Source organism: Pan paniscus, chromosome 15 (genome assembly GCF_029289425.2).
Source record: "Pan paniscus chromosome 15, NHGRI_mPanPan1-v2.0_pri, whole genome shotgun sequence".
NCBI classification, from domain to species: domain Eukaryota; kingdom Metazoa; phylum Chordata; class Mammalia; order Primates; family Hominidae; genus Pan; species Pan paniscus.
The window spans coordinates 67,613,710-67,634,524 of record NC_073264.2 but is presented as its reverse complement, the minus strand read 5'-3'; the positions used below and the strand labels follow the sequence as shown (position 1 = coordinate 67,634,524).

The 20,815-nt window shown below is 35.5% G+C and overlaps 1 protein-coding gene across 26 annotated transcripts in view; it reads right to left on the bottom strand.

Moving 5' to 3' along the window:
* GPHN (gephyrin) overlaps positions 1-20,815 on the bottom strand; it is a 675,135-nt gene that overhangs the window by 651,039 nt on the left and 3,281 nt on the right. The window lies entirely within an intron of this gene.

Below are 20,815 nucleotides of genomic sequence, written 5' to 3'. Positions count from 1 at the left end.
CGTCCCTGCCTGCCAGCTCTGAAGACAGGAGCAGATCCCCCAGCACAGTGCTTGAGCTCTGCTAAGGGACAGACGGCCTCAAATGGGTCCCTGACCCCCATGCCTCCCAGCAGGGGTCAACAGACACCTCATACAGGAGAGCTCTGGCTGGCATCTGGCAGGTGCCCCTCTGGGATGAAGCTTCCAGAGGAAGGAACAGGTAGCAATCTTTACCATTCTGCAGCCTCCACTGGTGATACCTATGCAAAGAGGGTCTGGAGTGGACCTCCAGCAAACTACAGCAGACCTTCAGCAGAGAGGCCTGAGTGTTAGAAGGAAAACTAACAAAGAGAAAGGGATAGCATCAACATTAACAAAAAGGACATCCACTCACAGACCCCTTCTGAATGTCACCAAAATCAAAGAACAAAGGTAGATAAATCCACGAAGATAGGGAGAAACCAGCACAAAAATGCTGAAAATTCCAAAAACCAGAACGTCTCTTCTCCTCCAAAGGATCACAACTCCTCGCCAGCAAGGGAACAAAACTGGACGGATAATGAGTCTGATGAACTGACAAAAGTAGGCTTCAGAAGGTGGGTAATAATGAACTCCTCCGAGCTGAAGGAGCATGTTCTAACCAAATGCAAGAAGCTAAGAACCTTGAAATAAGGTTAGACACATTGCTAACTAGAATAACCAGTTTAGAGAAGAACATAAATGACCTGATGAAGCAGAAAAACACAGCACAAGAACTTTGTGAAGCATACACAAGTATCAACAGCCGAATTGATCAAGCAGAAGAAATGATATCAGAGATTGAACATCAACTTAATGAAATAAAATGTGAAGACAAGATTAGAAAAAAAAATGAAAAGGAACAAACAAAGCCTCCAAGAAATATGGGACTATGTGAACAAAGACCAAACCTACGTTTGATTGGTGTACATGAAAGTGATGGGGAGAATGGAACAAAGTTGGAAAACATTCTTCAGGATATTATCCAGGAGAACTTCCTCAACCTAGCAAGACAGGCCAACATTCAAATTCAGGAAAAACAGAGAACACCACAAAGATACTACTTGAGAAGAGCAACACCAAGACACATAATCGACAGATTCACTGAGGTTGAAATGAAGGAAAAAATGTTAACGGCAGCCAGAGAGAAAGGTCTGGTTATCCACAAAGGAAGGCCATCAGACTAACAGCAGATCTCTCGGCAGAAATCATACAAGCCAGAAGACAGTGGGGGCCAATAGTCTACACTCTTACAGAAAAGAATTTTAAACCCAGAATTACCACATATCCAGCCAAACTAAGCTTCACAAGTGAAGGAGAAATAAAATCCTTTACAGACAAGCAAATGCTGAGAGATTCTGTCACCACGAGGCCTGCCTTACAAGAGCTCCTGAAGGAAGTACTAAACATGGAAAGGAACAACCAGTACCAGCCACTGCAAAAACACACCAAATTGTAAAAACCATCGTCACTATGAAGAAGCTGCATCAACTAACGGTCAAAATAACCAGCTAGTATCATAATGACAGGATCAGATTCACACATAACAATATTTACCTTAAAGGTAAATGGGCTAAATGCCCCAATTAAAAGACACAGACTGCCACATTGGATAAAGAGTCAAGACCCATTGGTGTGCTGTATTCAGGAGACCCATCTCACATGCAAAGACACACATAGGCTAAAAATAAAGGGATGAAGGAATATTTACACAGCAAATGGAAAGCAAAAAAAGCAGAAGTGGCAATCCTAGTTTCTGATAAAACAGACTTTAAGCCAACAAAGATCAAAAGAGACAAAGAAGGACATTACATAATGGTAAAGGGATCAATGCAAAAGAAGAGCTAACTATCCTAAATATATATGCACCCAATACTGGAGCACTCAGATTCATAATGCAAGTTCATAGAGACCTACAGAGACTTAGACTCCCACACAATAATAGTGGGAGACTTTAACACCCCACTGTCAATATTAGACAGATCAATGAGACAGAAAATTAACAAGGTTATTCAGGACTTGAACTCAGCTCTGGACCAAGCAGACCTAATAGACATCTTCAGAACTCTCCACCCCAAACCAACAGAATATACATTCTTCTGAGGACCACATCACACTTACTCTAAAATTGACCATATAATTGGAAGTAAAACACTCCTCAGTAAATGCAAAAGAATGGAAATCATAACAAACAGTCTTCAGACCACAGTGCAATCAAATTAGAACTCAGGATTAAGAAACTCACTCAAAACCACACAACTACATGGAAACTGAACAACCTGCCCCTGAATGACTACTGGGTAAATAATGAAATTAAGGCAGAAATAAATAAGTTCCTTGAAACCAATGAGAACAAAGACACAACGTACCAGAATCTCTGGGACACAGCTAAAGCATTGTTTAGAGCAAAATTTATAGCACCAAAGGCCCACAAGAGAAAGCAGGAAAGATATAAAATCAATACCCTAACATCACAATTAAAAGAACTAGAGAAGAAAGAGCAAACAATTTTAAAAGCTAGCAGAAGACACGAAATAACTAAGGTCAGAGCAGAACTGAAGAAGATACAGACATGAAAATCTCCTCAAAAAAATTAATGAATCCAGGAGCTGTTTTTTTTTTTGAAAAGATCAACAAAATAGATAAAACACTAGCCAGACTAATAAAGAAGCAAAGACAGAAGAATCAAATAGGGGATAAAGGGGATATTACCACTGATCCCACAGAAATACAAACTACCATCAGAGAATACTATAAATACCTCTATGCAAATAAACTAGAAAATCTAGAAGAAACTAATAAATTCCTGGACACATACACTTTCCCAAGTCTAAACCAGAAAGAAGTGGAATTCCTGAATAGACCAGTAACAAGTTCTGAAATTGAGGCAGTAATAGACCACTAACCAAAAAAAGTCCAGGACCAGAAGGATTCACAGCTGAATTCTACCAGAAGTACAAAGAGGAGCTGGTACCATTCCTTTTGGAACTACTGCAAACAATAGAAAAAGAGGGAATCCTCCCTAACTCATTTTATGAGGACGGTATCATCCTGACACCAAAACCTGGCAGAGACACAACAAAAAAAGAAAATTTCAGGCCAATATCCCTGATGAACATCAGTGCAAAAATCCTCGATAAAATATTGGCAAACCGAATCCAATAGCACATCAGAAAGCTTTTCCACCACAATCAAGTCAGCTTCATCCCTGGGATGCAATGCTGGTTCAACATATACAAATCAATAAATGTAATCTACCACAAAACCGAAGCAATGACAAAAACCACATGATTATCTCAGTAGATGCAGAAAAGGCCTTCGACAAAATTCAACACCCCTTCATGCTAAAAACTAATAAACTAGGTATTGATGGAATGTATCTCAAAATAGTAAGAGCTATTTATGACAAACCCACAGCCAACATCATACTGAATGGGCAAAAACCAGAAGCATTCCCTTTGAAAACCAGCACAAGACAAGGATGCCCTCTCTCACACTCCTATTCAACATAGTATTGAAAGTTCTGGCCAGGGCAATCAGGCAAGAGAAAGCAATAAAGTGTATTCAAATAGGAAGAGGAAGTCAAATTGTCTCTGTTTGCAGATAACATGATTGTATATTTAGAAAACCCCATCGTCTCAGCCCAAAATCTCCTTAAGCTGATAAGCAACTTCAGCAAACTCTCAGGATACAAAATCAATGTGCAAAAATCACAAACATTCCTATACACCATTAACAGACAAACAACCAAATCATGAGTGAACTCCCATTCACAACTGATACAAAGAGAATAAAATACCTAGGAATACAACTTACAACGGATGTGAAGGACCTCTTTAAGGAGAACTACAAACCACTGCTCAAGGAAATAAGAGAGGACACAATGAAATGGAAAAACATTCCATGCTAATGGATAGGGAGAATCAGTATTGTGAGCCATGCTGCCCAAAGTAATTTATAGATTCAATGCTATCCCCATCAAGCTACCACTGACTTTCTTTACAGAATTAAAAAAAAAAAAAACTACTTTAAATTTCATATGGAACCAAAAAGAGCCCACATAGCCAAGACAATCCTAAGCAAAAAGAACAAAGCTGGAGGCATCATGCTACCTGACTTCAAACTATACTACAAGGCTACAGTAACCAAAACAGCATGGTACAGATACCAAAACAGATATATAAACCGATGGAACAGAACAGAGGCCTCAGAAATAACATCGCACATCTACAACCATTTTATTTTTGACAAACCTGACAAAAACAAGAAATGGGGAAAGGATTTAATAAATGGTGTTCGTAAAACTGGCTAGCCATATGCATAAAAGTGAAACTGGACCCCTTCCTTACACCTTACACAAAAATTAACTCAAGACAGATTAAATACTTAAATGTAAGACCTAAAACCATAAAAACCCCAGAAGAAAACCTAGGCAATACCATTCAGGACATAGGCATGGGCAAAGACTTCATGTCTAAAACACCAAAAGCAAGGGCAACAAAAGCCAAAATTGACAAATGGGATCTAATTAAACTAAAGAGCATGTGCACAGCAAAAGAAACTACCATCAGAGTGAACAGGCAACCTACAGAATGGGAGAAAGTTGTTGCAATCTACTTATCTGACAAAGGGCTAATATCCAGAATCTACAAAGAACTTAAACAAATTTACAAGAAAAAAACAACCCCATCAAAAAGTGGGTGAAGGATATGAACAGACACTTCTCAAAAGAAGACATTTATGCAGCCAACACACATATGAAAAAAAGCTCATCATCACTGGTCATTACAGAAATGCAAATCAAAACCACAATGTGATACCATCTCACGCCAGTTAGAATGGTGATCATTAAAAAGTCAGGAAACAACAGATGCTGGAGAGGATGTAGAGAAATAGGAACGCTTTTACACTCTTGGGAGTGTAAATTAGTTCAATCATTGGGGAAGACACTGTGGTGATTCCTCAAGGATCTAGAACCAGAAATACCACGTGACCCAGCAATCCTATTACTGAGTATATACCCAAAGGATTATAAATCATTCTACTGTAAAGACACATGCACAGGTATGTTTACTGCGGCACTGTTCACAATAGCAAAGACTTGGAACCAACCCAAATGCCCATCAATGATAGACTGGATAAAGAGAAGTTGGCACATATACACGGTAGAATATGATGCAGCCATAAAAAAAGGATGAGTTCATGTACTTTGCAGGGACATGGATGAAGCTGGAAACCATCATTCTCAGCAAACTAACACAAGAACAGAAAACCAAACACCACATGTTCTCACTCATAAGTGGGAGCTGAAGAACGAGAACACATGGACACAAGGAGGGGAACATCATACACTGGGGCCTGTCGGGGTGTGGGGGGCTGAGGGAGGGATAGCATTAGGAGAAATACCTAATGTAGATGACAGGTTGATGGGTACAGCAAACCACCATGGCACGTGTATACCTATGTAACAAACCTGCATGTTCTGCACAGGTACCCCAGAACTTAAAGTATAATAATAATTTTTTAAAAAACTAAATTAATGATTCCCAAACTTTTCTACCAAAACTTATCTTTGGCAATGCTCTAAATTTGATAGATTCTCTTTTAGCATCTGATAGTTCTAAAAGTATCTCTTCCCTTTTATACATAATATTTATTTCCCTTATGCCCCAAATCATTGTTTATTTAACCTCAAACATATAAGGTCCTCATCTACCAATTTAAAGTTCCTCTACTACAAATCAACAATCATCTATATAAATATTTTATTTTACTATCACTTTACCACCCTGCATTACTGCCCCAGTTGCATAATATTTCAAACTTTAAAAACACCTTTTTAACTAGGGTACTTTAACTTTTTAACTAGAACACTTAGTATTCCATAACCATAGTACCCACATATATGTATGTGAATTTTCTCCACAGGTCTTAACAAGCCTTAGAGACTATCAGAGGCAGTCTTCCATACATACTTTACTTTAAACCTATATCTCAAAAATCTCAAATTCTTGCTGTTAGTTACTACACTACAAATAGCATCTTCTAACTCTAACTGCTCAAAACTTAAGCTGGAAGACAAGAATTTAGATCAAGCAGAACCCCAGTTCAGTATTGAACCTTAATGATGTTGCTAAAATAAGATAAAATAGTGGGAAAAGGGCATGGGGATACACCAAGATTGAGGTCAGATACCCAAAAGTTGTACAGGTTGCTTCTGTTGCCCTGTTTATTAAGGTAATTATATTCAAATGTATTATAATACACAACAAACATTTCATGAATATTAATATGTGGGCACACTCATTAAAGGTTTACTTCATTATCTCACTTACCACAACAACCCTCTAAGGCAGGCATATTAGTATTATTTTCCATTTTACAGATGAAAAAAACTAAAGCTTAGAGAAGTAACTCTAAAAACTTCACTTAGGTATAAACCCAGGTGGTCTAACCCAGAGCCCACCTACTATTCTGAGTATCTGTGTGAACGTAAAACATAATATTGTTCATCAAAGGTATTATGTCTTATTTTACAACAGCTTTATTTTAAATTTACAATAGCAAAATAATAACTATTTTGGAGGGAGTGCTAATTTTTTGTTTTCCAGATCTCTAGTGTAGCAATACATTTTAAATTTAAAAAGAAAAAGTAATACTTCAAATACCCCTAAATCACTATTATTCTTCTAAGCTTGATTGTGGGAATCTGTCATTACACTTAAGTTCATATAATTTTTTCTAAGGTCTACATATTTAGCAATTTGAACCTCTGTAGCACATGATATTGAATGAAATAAAATTGCACATATTGTGCAGTGGAAGTAACAGACATTTATTTTCATTTACACTTGTTATGAATGTCTGTGTCTTTTTCTAGTAATTTTTCCTGTTTGAAGGAAAACACTTTAGATCAATAATTTTGCCGTCACTAATAGATTTCAGCAATGATGGAATGGTAAACATGAGGCATGTCCCTCAGATTTAGGATTAATAAAATTTTAGAGCTGAAGGGGATTTTAGAGATCTACTCAACTTTCCATTTTACAAATAATGATACTAAACTCCCACTGAAAAAATCCAAAATAGAATTTCATCCAGTGTTCTTTCCCCACATAGTGGTAACAGAACCAAGACTGGTCAGTTTCTAGTCTTTGCTATCATAGATTTTCAGAATCAAATAAGAATATATTCAGTCAACATTTTAACAGGAAAAAAAAGGACAAACAAAAAAAGAGGTGGTGATTAGAAAAAAAAATTATATATTTTAAAGGTAAATCCAGGGTAAAATAATTAATTTTCACAATAAAGATTATTGTAGAAAAACCATTATTTTTACAGCAAAAAAAAGTAAAAGAACACATATAAAAATCATACACAGATTTTCAAGAGATCATCTGCAGGGGAAAGACCACCATTTCCTAAAAAGGTGTTGAACAGAACTCAGGTGCATCTTGAAAAAGTGTTTAATTTTCAAATAAATTTGGAAGCACTAGACTAAATACAGGTTAAGAGGTTCCACAATTATTACTCACATCTTTAATATGCCTTCATATACTGTGAATCTCCAAATGGAGGGATACATTATGTGGCACTTTCCACATTTATTTGATCATGTAAAAGCATTTTCATATAATACATACTATAACATCTCCCAGACAAGTGTTGCTAGAACAAAATTTAGGAAACACTGGGAGGCACCACTTGTAGAAAAAAAGACTAAGACCCATAGGTGATCATAAATTCAAAATAAAGCAACATAAAGGGCTCTTTAAAAAATGGGTAAAATATTTCAATTATGTGTGTATTACTATTCTAAAATGTCTTTAGAGAACCACTCTTTTATATAGAGTATGAAAAAGTGGAGGTCAATCATTGTGAGTTCTCCTGATATACAAATTAACCACCCTTCACATCACAGGGGCCTAGGTTTAAGCCATTGATTGCCACACCCTAACTTATTCCAATTCCAATTTGAAACTATCTGCCAGAGGAGCATTTTCATGGCAGAAGCAGGAGAAAGAAGAAACAGTGACTGATATAATGAACTACATTCTCAGGGAAAAAAAGAATGAAGCAAAAAGGCATCAAGACTTCAGGGAACCTCTAAAAAAAAAAGTTGTCTGCTTGCTCAGCACACTTTTCCCCTTTTAGTGACAGAAACTCCTCTCCTTTTAAAGACTTCCCTTGTTCCCTCTGCTGTGGTCTGAATGTGTGTGTCCCCCTCCAAAATGTTGAAACCAGACCCCCTATCCCACCCCACCCTGTGATGGTCTTAAAGAAGTAGAACCTTTGGAGGAGATTAGGTCACAAGGGGTCCACCCTCATAAATGGGATTAGTGCCCTCATAAAAGAGGCTTGAGGGAGCCCTCTTGCCCTTCCAACATATGTGGACATAGCTAGAAAGCCACAGTTAAGAAGGCATTGTCCCTGAGGAACAGGCCCTCACCAGACCAGATCTGCTAGTGCCTTGATCTTTGACTTCCCGGCCTCCAGAACTGTAAGAAATAAATTTCTGTTATTTATAAATTACCCAGTCTAAGTATTTTGTTATAGCAGCCCACACTAAGATACCCTCTCTATGTGATTCTGGTGAGGTTACCTATTTAGTATCCCCACTCCCAAGGATGGATATGTGATACAGACCTGGCCAATCAAGCCTCAACCTCCTGGTTACAATGACGGGCTCCAAAATTGACATGTGAGTCATGCCAGGTGAGCATCCTGGAAAAGTTTATATACAAATGTCACGAGAAAAAAAAAATTTCCTCTGACCACCATTTAACCCAGCAATTCCATTACTGGGTATATACCCAGAGAAATAGAAATCATTCTACCATAAAGACACATACACATGAATGTTCACTGTAGCACTATTCATAATAGCAAAGACATGGAATCAACCTAAATGCCCACCAATGGCAAACTGGATAAAGAAAATGTGGTTTGTATACATACATCATGGAATACTATGCAGCCATAAAAAAAATGAGATCATGTCTTTTGTGGGAACATGGATGGAGCTGGAGGTCATTATCCTCAGCAAACTAATGTAGGAACAGAAAACCAAATACCAGATGTTCTCACTTATAAGTGGGGGCTAAAAGAACTCATGGACACAAAGAAGGGAACGACATACACTGGGGCCTGCTTGAGGGTAGGGGGTGGGAAGAGGGATAAGCAGGAAAAATAACTATTGGGCACCAGGCTTAGTAGCTAGGTGATGAAATAATCTGTAAAACAACCCCTCTGACATGAGTTTACCTATATAACAAACCTGCACATGTACCCTTGAAACTAAAATAAAAGTTAAAAAAAAAAAAAGAAAATATTTCCTCTGGACTCACTAATTGGGAAGGGGAAACATGAAACTATTACTATAACTTCTCAATCTACCCCTCCTCTATAACCTCACAATTCTGACTATAAGAAGAAAGTCAGCCTGCAACATACTCAGAAAACAGAGCACTGAAATGGAGAGTAAGAGTCCATGATTACATTTCTTCCTGATCACATTATTTGAGTCCCTTAAGTCAGCTCCTCCTCTGTAATCTATGGCTATGTAAGTTTCCCTCTTCACTTAAGCTAATTTTGATTTCAGTAACTCTCATTTGCAATAAAGAATCCTAATAAAAGGATCCTGTGTAACTCAAGAAGTATATTCAAAAGAACTTGTAAAGCTAAAAAGCTAATACCCAATGAAGGTGGGAATATTAATTAATACATCCTTATTGGAAAGTAAATTATCTATTAAAATTTTTAAGTTCATATACCCTTGACCCCAAAATTCTACAGATAGTAATCTTACATTATAAAAAACTTATAAACTTGTAATGATAAATGTATAATATTATTATCTACAACATCTGTCTCTGAAAAATCAGAAACCTCGATGTCCATCAATTAGGGACTAATTAAATATAGCATAACCTACAATGCAGTAAGACCCATTAAAGTGAAATATGTATATGAACATCTTTGAAGATCTCTATGAAATAATTCTGACATGCCAAAGAGGAGTATCATGTAGTAGTTAAGAGCTTACACTCTACGGACAGATTACATAGATTCAATTTGCAGCCTGTTCGTTTACTGCTCTAACTTGAGCAAGTTACTTAATCTCTCTCTGCGACAATTTCTTCAGCTGTAAAACGGTGATAACACTAACATATTATTACGAGGATTAAATGAATAGGCTCTGTAACAGGCTCTAGAAGGTATTTTACACTTCATAGGCTCTCAATAAAGTTAACCACTGTTATTTTCACTAATATGAAAAGATGTCCAAAATATGCTACAGAGTTAGGGAGTGAAGGAAGAAAGTGCAAAATACTATGTATGAGCAAGAATCACAATCTCAAATGCCTATCAAGGTCAGGCAGCCAACACGTATTAAACAGAAACTGTGGGAAACTGAAGAACGCATGTCCTATCTTATGCGGACAGTAACTCTAAACAACTATTATGTGAGAAACATGTTGTGTGTTGCTGAATCTTAAGAAGCAAAAAAAATATGGATTTTATATGAAATATCTTTTTTTAAGTGTTAGAATCAAATACTTTTTCTAAAATACAGTAGGGGACTAATGAAACACTGGTCAATTAGGGCCAGTGGTCCATCAATTTGCAAGCTCTGATGTATTGTATGATACACATATACATATTCAAATATATCAAATATATGACTGTATACAAAAGAATAAACAAAAAGATTTTTTAAGTGGTTAACACTAGAGAGAAACTAGAGAAGTAATGTGATGAGGCTTAATTTCGCATTTTACCTTTCTGTATTATTACATTCTTTATAACACATAAATATACTTTAATAAATTTAACTAATTAAAAGAATGACATAAGAATTCAGGAGCTTTCTTATTTGCAATTTTTTAAATATTCTTTTATATTTTACATTGACATACAATAATTATACATACTTATGAGATACATAGTGATGTCTCAATACATATAATGTATGGTGATCAGATTAGATAATTAATATATCCATCATCTTGAACATTTATCATTTCTTTGTGTTGAGAACATTCAATATCCTCCTTCTAGCTATTTGAAACTATATATTACTGTTAACTATAGTCACCCTACAATGCTATAGAAGACTAGAATTTATTTCTCCAATCTAGCTGTAATTTTGTATCCTATAACACATTTCTCTCTGTATCCCCTTCCCCCGACTCTTCCCAGTCTCTAGTATCCTCTGTTCTACTTTACTTCTATGAAACCAACTTTTTTTAGTTTCCACATAATAGTGAGGACATGCAGTGTTTAACTTTCCATTCCTGGCTTATTTCACTTATATAATGTCCTTCAGTTCCATCCATGTTGCCATGAATGATAGGATTCCATTCTTTATGGCTGAATAGTATTCCATTATGCATATATACCATAATTTCTTTGTCCATTCATCTGCTGTTGGACACCTAGATTGAGTCTATATCTTAGCTATTGTGAACAGTGCTGCAGTAAATATGGTACACGTGTCTCTTCCATATACTGATTTCCTTTTCTTTGGGTAAGTGCCGAGTGGTGAAATTGATGGATCATATGGTAGTTCTATCTGTAGTCCTTTAAAGAACCTCTATACTGTTCTCCATAGTGGCTGTACTTGTTTACATTCCTATCAACAGTATATAAGAGGTCCCTTTTCTCTACATCCTTGGCAGCATTTGTCATTCTTTGTCTTTTTGGTAACAGTGATCCTAACTGGGGTAAGAGAATACCTCACTGTGGTTTTGATTTGCATTTTCCTGATGATTAATGATGCTGAACATTGTTTAATGTATTTTTTGGCCATTTGTATGTCTTCTTTTGAGAAATATCCCATCTTTTTAAAATCAGATTGCATTTTTTGCAGGGTTTTTTTTGTTTTGTTTTTTTCTGGGTTATTTATTTATTTATTTATTTGGCTGTTAAGATGTTTGAGTTTCTTGTATATCCTAGATATTAATCCTCTGTCAGATGAACAGTTTGCAAATATTTTCTCCCATTCTATAGGCTGCCTTTCATTCTGTTGGTTATTTCCTTTGCTGTATAAAAGCTTTTTAGTTTGCTATAATCCACTTGTTTATTTTTGCTTTTTTTGCCTGTGCTTTTGAGGTCTTATTTATAAAATTTTTTCCCAGACCAATGTCCTGAAACATTTCCCCTATGTTTTCTTCTAGCAGTTCCATAGTTTCCTGTCTTACATGTAGGTCTTTGATTCATTTTGAGTTAAATTTTGTACAGAATAAGAGGTGGGGCTCTAGTTTCATTCTTCTGCATATGGATATCCTTTTTCCCAGAAACATTTCTTGAAGATACTGTCCTTTCATCAGCAAGTGTTCCTGGGACCTTTCTCAAAACTCAGTTGGCTGTAGATATGAGGATTAATTTCTGGGTTCTCGATTCTGTTCCTTTGGTCTATGTGTCTGTTTTTACACCAGTACCATGCTGTTTTGGTTACTATCACTCTGTAGTATATTTTAAAGTCTGATAGTATGATGTCTCCAGCTTTGTCCTTTTTGTTCAGGATTGCTTTGGCTATTCCAGGTCCTTTATGGTTCCATACAAATTTTAACTTTTTTTTTCCCTATTTCTGTGAAGAATGTCATTGGTATAGAATGTCATTGATAGGACTGCATTGAATCTGTAGATTGCTTTGGGTAGTGCCCACTTGCAGTTTAATTCAAACGTAACTTCTACAATGTGGATGTTAATTTTATGAAAGCATAATTTTTAAAGTTTAGACTATAATCAAAATGTTCTGTATAGACTCTTAGGTGAAAGTGAAGAGGGGGGCACCACCGTGTAAATGTTCCTTCATCTTTTTACATCTGAAAATAGTATTTTTACTCTATTCAGTTTCTTCTTCTTCTTTTTTTTTTTTTTTTGAGATGGAGTCTCACTGTGTGGCCAGGCTGGAGTGCAGTGGCACAGTCTTGGCTCACTACAATCTCTGCCTCAGGGGTTCAAGTGATTCTCCTGCCTCAGCCTCCCGAGTAGCTGGGATTACAGGCACACACCACCATGCCTGCCTAATTTTCGTATTTTTAGTAGAGGTGGGGTTTCACCATGTTGGCCAGGATGGTCTCAATCTCCTGACTTCGTGATCTGCCCGCCTCAGCCTCCCAAAGTGCTGGGATTACAGGCGTGAGCCCCAGTGCCTGGCTCAGTTTCTTATTTATAAGATATCCAACAGTTCTTAACCATTAATTAGACTTTAAAGATTATTAATTTCAAGTGCACATTAATGTGTTTTTTAAAAGAACAAGAAATAATTAAAAGAAACATTTCATTTTTACTTAGCATTCAAATTGCACTTAATCTCTTTCACTCATAGAGTGGATTTTTATTAACATTTACAGCATCAGGCAGACACATTTAGCCATGATCCTGAAATCGTGAAGTACTATACAAAGAAATAAAGCTATTTATTATAGTAATACCCACTCATTTTCTGATGCCCTGAACCCAAAAGTGAAAATATGTGCCTTTAGACCCTCACTTCAAATCTAACTGGATGTAATATCACAAATAATTCTTAGCAAGTTTATGTGGTTCCCAAGGATATAGTAGATTAGAAGGGAAGGGCAGGAAGAGGAAGGGTAAGTGGGTAAAACCTGAAAAGCATATACGTTATGGAAACATACTATCATGTCACAGTAACAGATATTCAGAATAGAATGTAGAAATATAATTGCTGGCCAGGCACGGTGGCTCACATCTGTAATCCCAGCACTTTGGGAGGCTAAGGCAGGTAGATCACTTGAGGTCAGGAGTTCAAAACCAGCCTGGCCAACATGGTAAAACTCTGTCTCTACTAAAAATACAAAAAAAAAAAAAATTAGCCGGGCATGGTGGCAGGCGCCTGTAATCCCAGCTACTCGGGAGGCTGAGGCAGGAGAATCACTTGAACCCGGGAGGCAGAGGTTGCAGCAAGCTGAGATCACACCACTGCATTCCAGCCTGGGCGACAGAGTGAGTCCGTCTCAAAAAAAAAAAAAAATGTATCAAAAAAATGGCTTGACATAAAAACAGTTTTGGTGCTTGTACTTGTTATCTACTTAAAAAATAAAATATAAAAGCACCTTATTCCTTGAAATGAAACATAAATGAAGCATGAATGTGTCAATATTCAACTTGACTGAATAATGTTTTCACAGTAGTGCTAGAATATATGCTTCAAGACAAGAAAGATTGAACTGTCTTAATCACTATTGTATCCCTCACTTAGCACAGGGCCTTGGTACATAGTAGGTGTTGAATACTGAATACATTATTTCATTTCTCACATTAACCCATCAAGGTAAACACACTTACCCCCATTTAAAGGTAAGGAAACTGTGGTAAAATGTGCTTATCTTGAAAGTGGGAGAAGAGGCATAACTTTTGACTCCTAACAGTGTTATTTTGATCACCAGAATCAACATTAACAGCATTTTCAGAATTTTTTTACCTATAATTTCAAATTTTTAGTTTTTAAGATATCAAATTTCATTAGTCTAAAATTATCCTCACACAAACGACACCCAACTAAAACAATATACAAAATTTAATGCTATAAAACATCTCAAACACACATCATTATAAATATCATCCTACTACCAGAAAAACATACCTTTTAAAAACTAATCAACTTCACTCCATCTACCCTAAACTATCCTTTTAGTAATAATAGCCAAGTTCTGGTTTACCTAAATGTTTCTTAAGGTACTATATAAATTTTACACCACCCAATTTTTTTATTAAACACCTTCTATCCAATTACTTCATTAACAGATGCTATGACAAAAGGGCACAAAAGAAGTAAAGAACATAACCATATATCTCAAGAACTTTAAAATCTACTTTGAATAAGACATGTATACACGAAACTGTGGCAAGTTGCTCCCAAAGCAACATACAAAGAGGAAGGAACCAAAAATAACTGAGTATCTCATCTGAAAATGCTAGGCATTTTCATATGCGTTACCTCTATTAGTTCTGAAAACTTTGTAAAGTAGATATTGCCATCTTAATTTTGGAGAAGAAAACTGAAATTCAGAGAGGTGAAATGACTTCCCAAAATAAAGGGCAAATGAGGGTCTGAAGTCCAAGTCTATCTGACTGCAAAGTTCTATCCTTTTTAAGCTACACCATGCAGCCTCCCACATATAGATTACAGGGTATAGACAACATTTATAAACGTTGTAAGGAAAACAAAGAAAGACATCACTGAAGAGAATAATTCCTAGGAAATATTTTGTTGACAAAGTCAGTCCTGAGCTGTGTCTGAAACCTAAGTGTAAGATTGCTAATAACAGAAAGATTAATGTCACAAAAATTTCTAAATAAAAAATCTAAATATTTTCCTTCTTTGATCATTATTCTATTTCTTATTCTCTTGTATTTTTATGTACAACCTACCCTCCCCTATAATCATTCCCATTATAAAGACAGAAAAAAATTAACTAGGTCTAATATCCTATATTTCTCTTTCCTGCTGGTCAGAATGCTAAAAGATAGAAACATATACTGCCATGAGAGCCTTCAAGTGATCTTAGAGAGTGATTTCTTCATTTTAGTGGTAAGAAAAGCTGAGAGAGGGTTACACAATATACTGAAGGTTACAAAACTTTACTAGCCAGAATAGTATGAGAACATAGTTCTTACAGTGTTCTTTCTATGATCCAGTGCTCCTTAAATTTTTTGCCATGAAGTGTCAATAACACAGAAGAATGACGAGATCTGGAGCTCACTTGAAATATAATGGGCTCACTTGAAATTTCTTTGAAGTTTCTAATTTCATCTTAAAGCCTCATGTGAATTCTATACTTTGTGCCTAATTTACTTATGCTTATCTTAATATTAAAGTTATTTAAATTAATACCATCAAGTAAAATTGGTACTTAAAAAATTATTATGTTTGTTCCTGTGGCTTAGATTCTAAGCCTTATAGGTATCCCTTGACACAATGTCATGTACTCCAGTTTGAGAAGAATGCCCCAAATTATGGTGACAATTCCTTCATCATATTTCATTTCCTTGCTGCTTTATTTTTCAAATTAAGAATTCTTTTTAAAGCATGGTAAATTTAATTACACTCTTTCGAAATGTATAAATACTGACAAAGCTACTGTTAAAATTGTTGGGGTTGTTTAAACACAAAATTTTCAAGAAGCTCTACTTAGTTAAAATTAATTTATTAAAAACAATTTAGTTTATAAATTCATTAAAGAACCTGGATAGAACTTCTACCTAGCAATACTTCATTAAACATTTCCTTTTTGAGAGGTCACTCAAAAAAACTTTTTAATGAAAGTGAGATTAGATGCCATTCATATTGACTACAGTCCCAATTACTTTTAAGTAGGTTAAACAATCTTTTCTTCTTCCTTGGTATTTATCTTCTCTGCCCAGATGTGAAGGAAGAAATCCTTTGTGGTTTCACTACTTTCTTTTTCAGGATCTTTTTTTAATACCTTTCAAATTCCAAATATGCTTCATTATTCTTCAATCCTATTTACAGAAACAGAGTAATAGATTTTATCTATTTTACTGATTGTTTTTAAAAACACCCTGTTCAACTTAGCCAGGAATCTATCACTAGCAAGATTAAAAATAGACTCTTATTCGTCACTTCCTCCCTAAAAACATACTATTGACTTTCCACTATATGCCTGCTTGAAGTCAAATAGTCGTATGTGTTTTTAATGTATTTAAAACTCTTATTGTATAGCAACTAATACTTTTTCAAGTCCTTGGCCAGTGATGATAGTATTAAGTATATTCACTTTGAAGTCAAATTGTCACGTGTTTTTAATATAGTTAAAATTCTTATTGTATAGCAACTAATACTTTTTCAAGTCTTTGACCAATGATAATAGTACTAAGTATATTCATTAGAAATTAATTTAACATTTTCCTACTTTGCCTAAACATTTAATTATCTAATACATTGCTTTCAACAAAAAATTCACAAAATAACAATCTATTTCAAGAAATAGGATTCCTTTCAAGTCATATAGATCAATATTAAAAACACATATTAAAAAAACAGCTAAGTTAGGCAGAACATACAGTTCCACTTAGTAGGATTTAATAGTAATTTGCCTACTTAATGACATCTATTCTCAAAACAGATATAATATGTATATATCCTTATCAATAAAAGGGCTTTTCAGAAAATAATATTGACACATAATATACCAGAACAGGTTTCAAGAATGTAAAAAAGTAAATGCTTAAACAATTGCAGAGTTATAACGGTAGCATCTGCTTGGCTCAAGCTTGTTTTTTTAATACTTTGAATGACTTCATTTATGAATAACTGAAATACTCCCTACATGTTACTGTAATATTTTGATGTTCTCATTTACAATTAGTCTTTTAACTAATCTCTAGTACCTAGTCTTATATTTGTTCCAGTATCTCTTACTGATTTCAAATCAACAGGTTAGTGCAATTAAAATGTATATTACTACAGCAAAAATATGATTTTTAAAAATGCCCTTTCCCAAAAATTTGTACCTTTTTCTCATTCATGCCCCTATTAGTGACAATTTAGGTAATGGATTATCATCTTCAGCTAAGTACCTTGGTATCAAACATTAGCTGTAGCGAACTAATATGATATTAAGTAGCCAATGGAATAATCTATATGATTCTACATTCTATACATACATGTAGTCATTATTTTCCTAGTAATGTTTCTGTAGAGCTTTTACAGGTAAAACTAGTATGCTGCTTTGATAAACAGCTTCTTTCAAAATAGAAAAAAGTATGTGAAGAGTGACATATTCCAGATACAGTGAGCCTGCTATGTAACTGGTAAGATTGACTTCAAGTATAATCACTACTAAAGCTGTTAGAAAAAAATTCTACATCTGCACCACATCCTGTTTCTAGTTTTCAAGTAGCAGATACTTGTTTATTTGCTTCATGTTACTCATTACCATATTACCTCTAGTCTCTTTTATAAATAGTAATACAAGTAGACAACTAATTAGACACAGAAATATTTCAAACTAGACCTTAGGTCACCAAACACCATGTGACTTTCATTTCTGTCAAGTCAACATAAGACAGTTTCGAACAAAGTTATTGTTGTTAGAGATGGACAATAATATTCAACATAAAATGTTTCCACATACAGCCTATTTTATATACATATATGTTCTCATTTTCCTGATTTAAAAAAAAGTATAATTAGAATATCCATGTTACATTAATTATCATAATCTCATTTTCAAGTGCTTAATAATTCAAAATAATGAAGCAAAAAAATGCTTCTGCTAAATATTTCCCTTTCTACCATTATTCTTTCATAAACCTAATACAATTAATTTATTTAATGAGAAGTCTCAACAGACTATGTACTAAATTTGCCAAATTCACAACTGAAATGAAGATAACAAAAACATCTAATGGATGAAAAGTTTCAAAGAACAAATATCTTTCAACAGGTAATAAAAAATGTCACAAAGTCAATTAAAAACTTTAGAACTGACAATATGACTTCACAAAATACTAAGTAACATATTGTAAAATGTGTGTGTGGGTAGATCACACTTTCCACTATCTTTGTAAAATAGATATAGATAAAATACTTAAAATTAGTATTACGAAGCATGCCAAGCAGATTTTCTAAGAGACCCTCCACCTTTTAAGAGCCACAAATAATAATTTACAAAAACCACAGTTCAACTCAACTTTCTTAAGTATGAAATCACAATACTTCAGTTCAGTAAAGAATAATTCTACATAGTAAAACTGCAAAACCTGAAGTTCTAGAATACACAAAATTGTACAGCACAGCTTCGTTTTTGTAAGTTCTTTCCCCCAAATCATATGGTATATCAGGCAAGACCACAGAAATTAAGCTGTTGGTAATGAAACCCACTAGTTACAGACTTGAGAAAAATCAGTTTTCTTTCCTCTCCATCATAGTAGACAATATCTGTATCAACAACTTTCAAGAAAAAGCCTGAGTTACTTCTGACTTCAAATATACATGTTATCATCAAAACCTATTTTCCTCTATTATCACTTATTCCAAATCTGTAGCTGCCTTTTCATTCCTTCAGCTACATCCTTGTTCCTGGCCCTGGACTTTTCCCCCTAGACTACTGTACCTCATTCCCATGAGATGGCTTCCCCTGACTGTCTTTAATTTCACTGTCAATGTTAATGTTACCTTCTCTCTAACATTTTACCTATGCCACCTACCCATTCCACTTCAGCTTTTCAAGGCCTTTACATTGCATTTTTATTTAGCTCAGAAGCCTCATCATCAACTACATATTTATTTATAAAGTGGCTGCTGACTTTCAACTCCCCTTAAAATTGCCAGTTTCTTCTTGACCTAGTAAATGTATTAAATTCTCCCTTCAGGTAGTCACATTCGCTCCTAATTCATCTGAATACGGAATTTCTTTTGCAGTTAACCCCAAACTCATAGGTAATGTATTTAGAAAAGTTTTGCACAATAATTACATACAATGTTTCTTCATTTGTTTGTGTATCAATGTTATCCATATTAGACTGTAGGGACACCAGATAAGGGCGGCATCTTTCAAAGCAGTCTGTACAACACCTATCTGCTATGTCACTTCACAAAGGTAAGTTGATTCGTTAAATGAAACTATTATTTAATGGAAAGCTTAAGTAGAAAATGTTCATTTTAAAAATGTTTCTACGGTTTAACTTTTAAACATCTATGGCCTTTTTTATTTCCACAGACAACTGACATATTTTGGTTTCTCACTATTCTATTAATTGTCAAAGAATGGCTGGAATTTAAAGTGCAAGTTGAGGGTAAATAAAAGATATACACTTTCACATCCCACCATCAGATTATTCGAAAATTGGCAATGTCAGCTCCAGGAATTCTGAAATACAACTGAATCTTCACATACCCAAACAGTTTCAGGACCAAAAGAAGAGAACAGCGCACCTTCTGATTTGGGGGTTCCCTTTTCTGCAACTGGTTTAGACTAGTTTCTCTATCCAAGGGTCTTTTAATTAGGAAAATTCAATTAATCACCATCGATATACGGAAAGAATACCAGGGAAAGGCAATCCTTTACTTAAAAGAGAAAAAAGGAGGCTTTGGATATCACCTTTTCATAAAATTCAGCAGCTAAATTAAGCTTTGCACTCAATACCTGCCGGCAGTCTCAGACATTTTTTTTCTACCTAATAATAAAAGCAAGTCTTATTCAATTTAGTCCCTTCTCGAGCACCGTCTCGACCTGTCAGAATTTGACAGTTAAAGAAAAAATTAAAAAAAGAAGTAAGGGAAACACTAGGATTCCCGTCCACATTGCTTCTTTTTCCGAAATCACATCACTGAGTCTTGGATTTCCTTCACTCCAAACTAAGCCCTCAGATTCCAAATATAGTTCTTTAACCCCCGTCTCGCCACTCAATTACACATAAACCTTGCCAATTACAGAACCACAGCAGAAACCCCTACAAATCCGCTTGCTGTTCATCTTGGAAGTCATGCCCTGCAGCAACTGCCGATCGCCGAAGTGACGGATATTAACCAAATTCAGCGCAACGGAATCAGACTTGCAGAACACACACGGCTTTCGCGAGGGAGGGAAACGCGACCCGGGAAAAGTACGCTCCTCACCAGCCTCGGGACGCTCTACCGGGGTGGGGGTTCCCAGAAAGGAGGGGGAGAGGAGCCCCAGTAGGGGAATCCTGCCCTCTCAAGTAAAAAGCTGGATCCCCCGGCAGCAGGCTGCAGCCCGTCCTCGCTAAGGAAACGACGAGTCAGACAGAGGGCCTTTTGCTCGGAAAGGCAGAAGGCAGACACTTTCCGAGGTCCGGACGC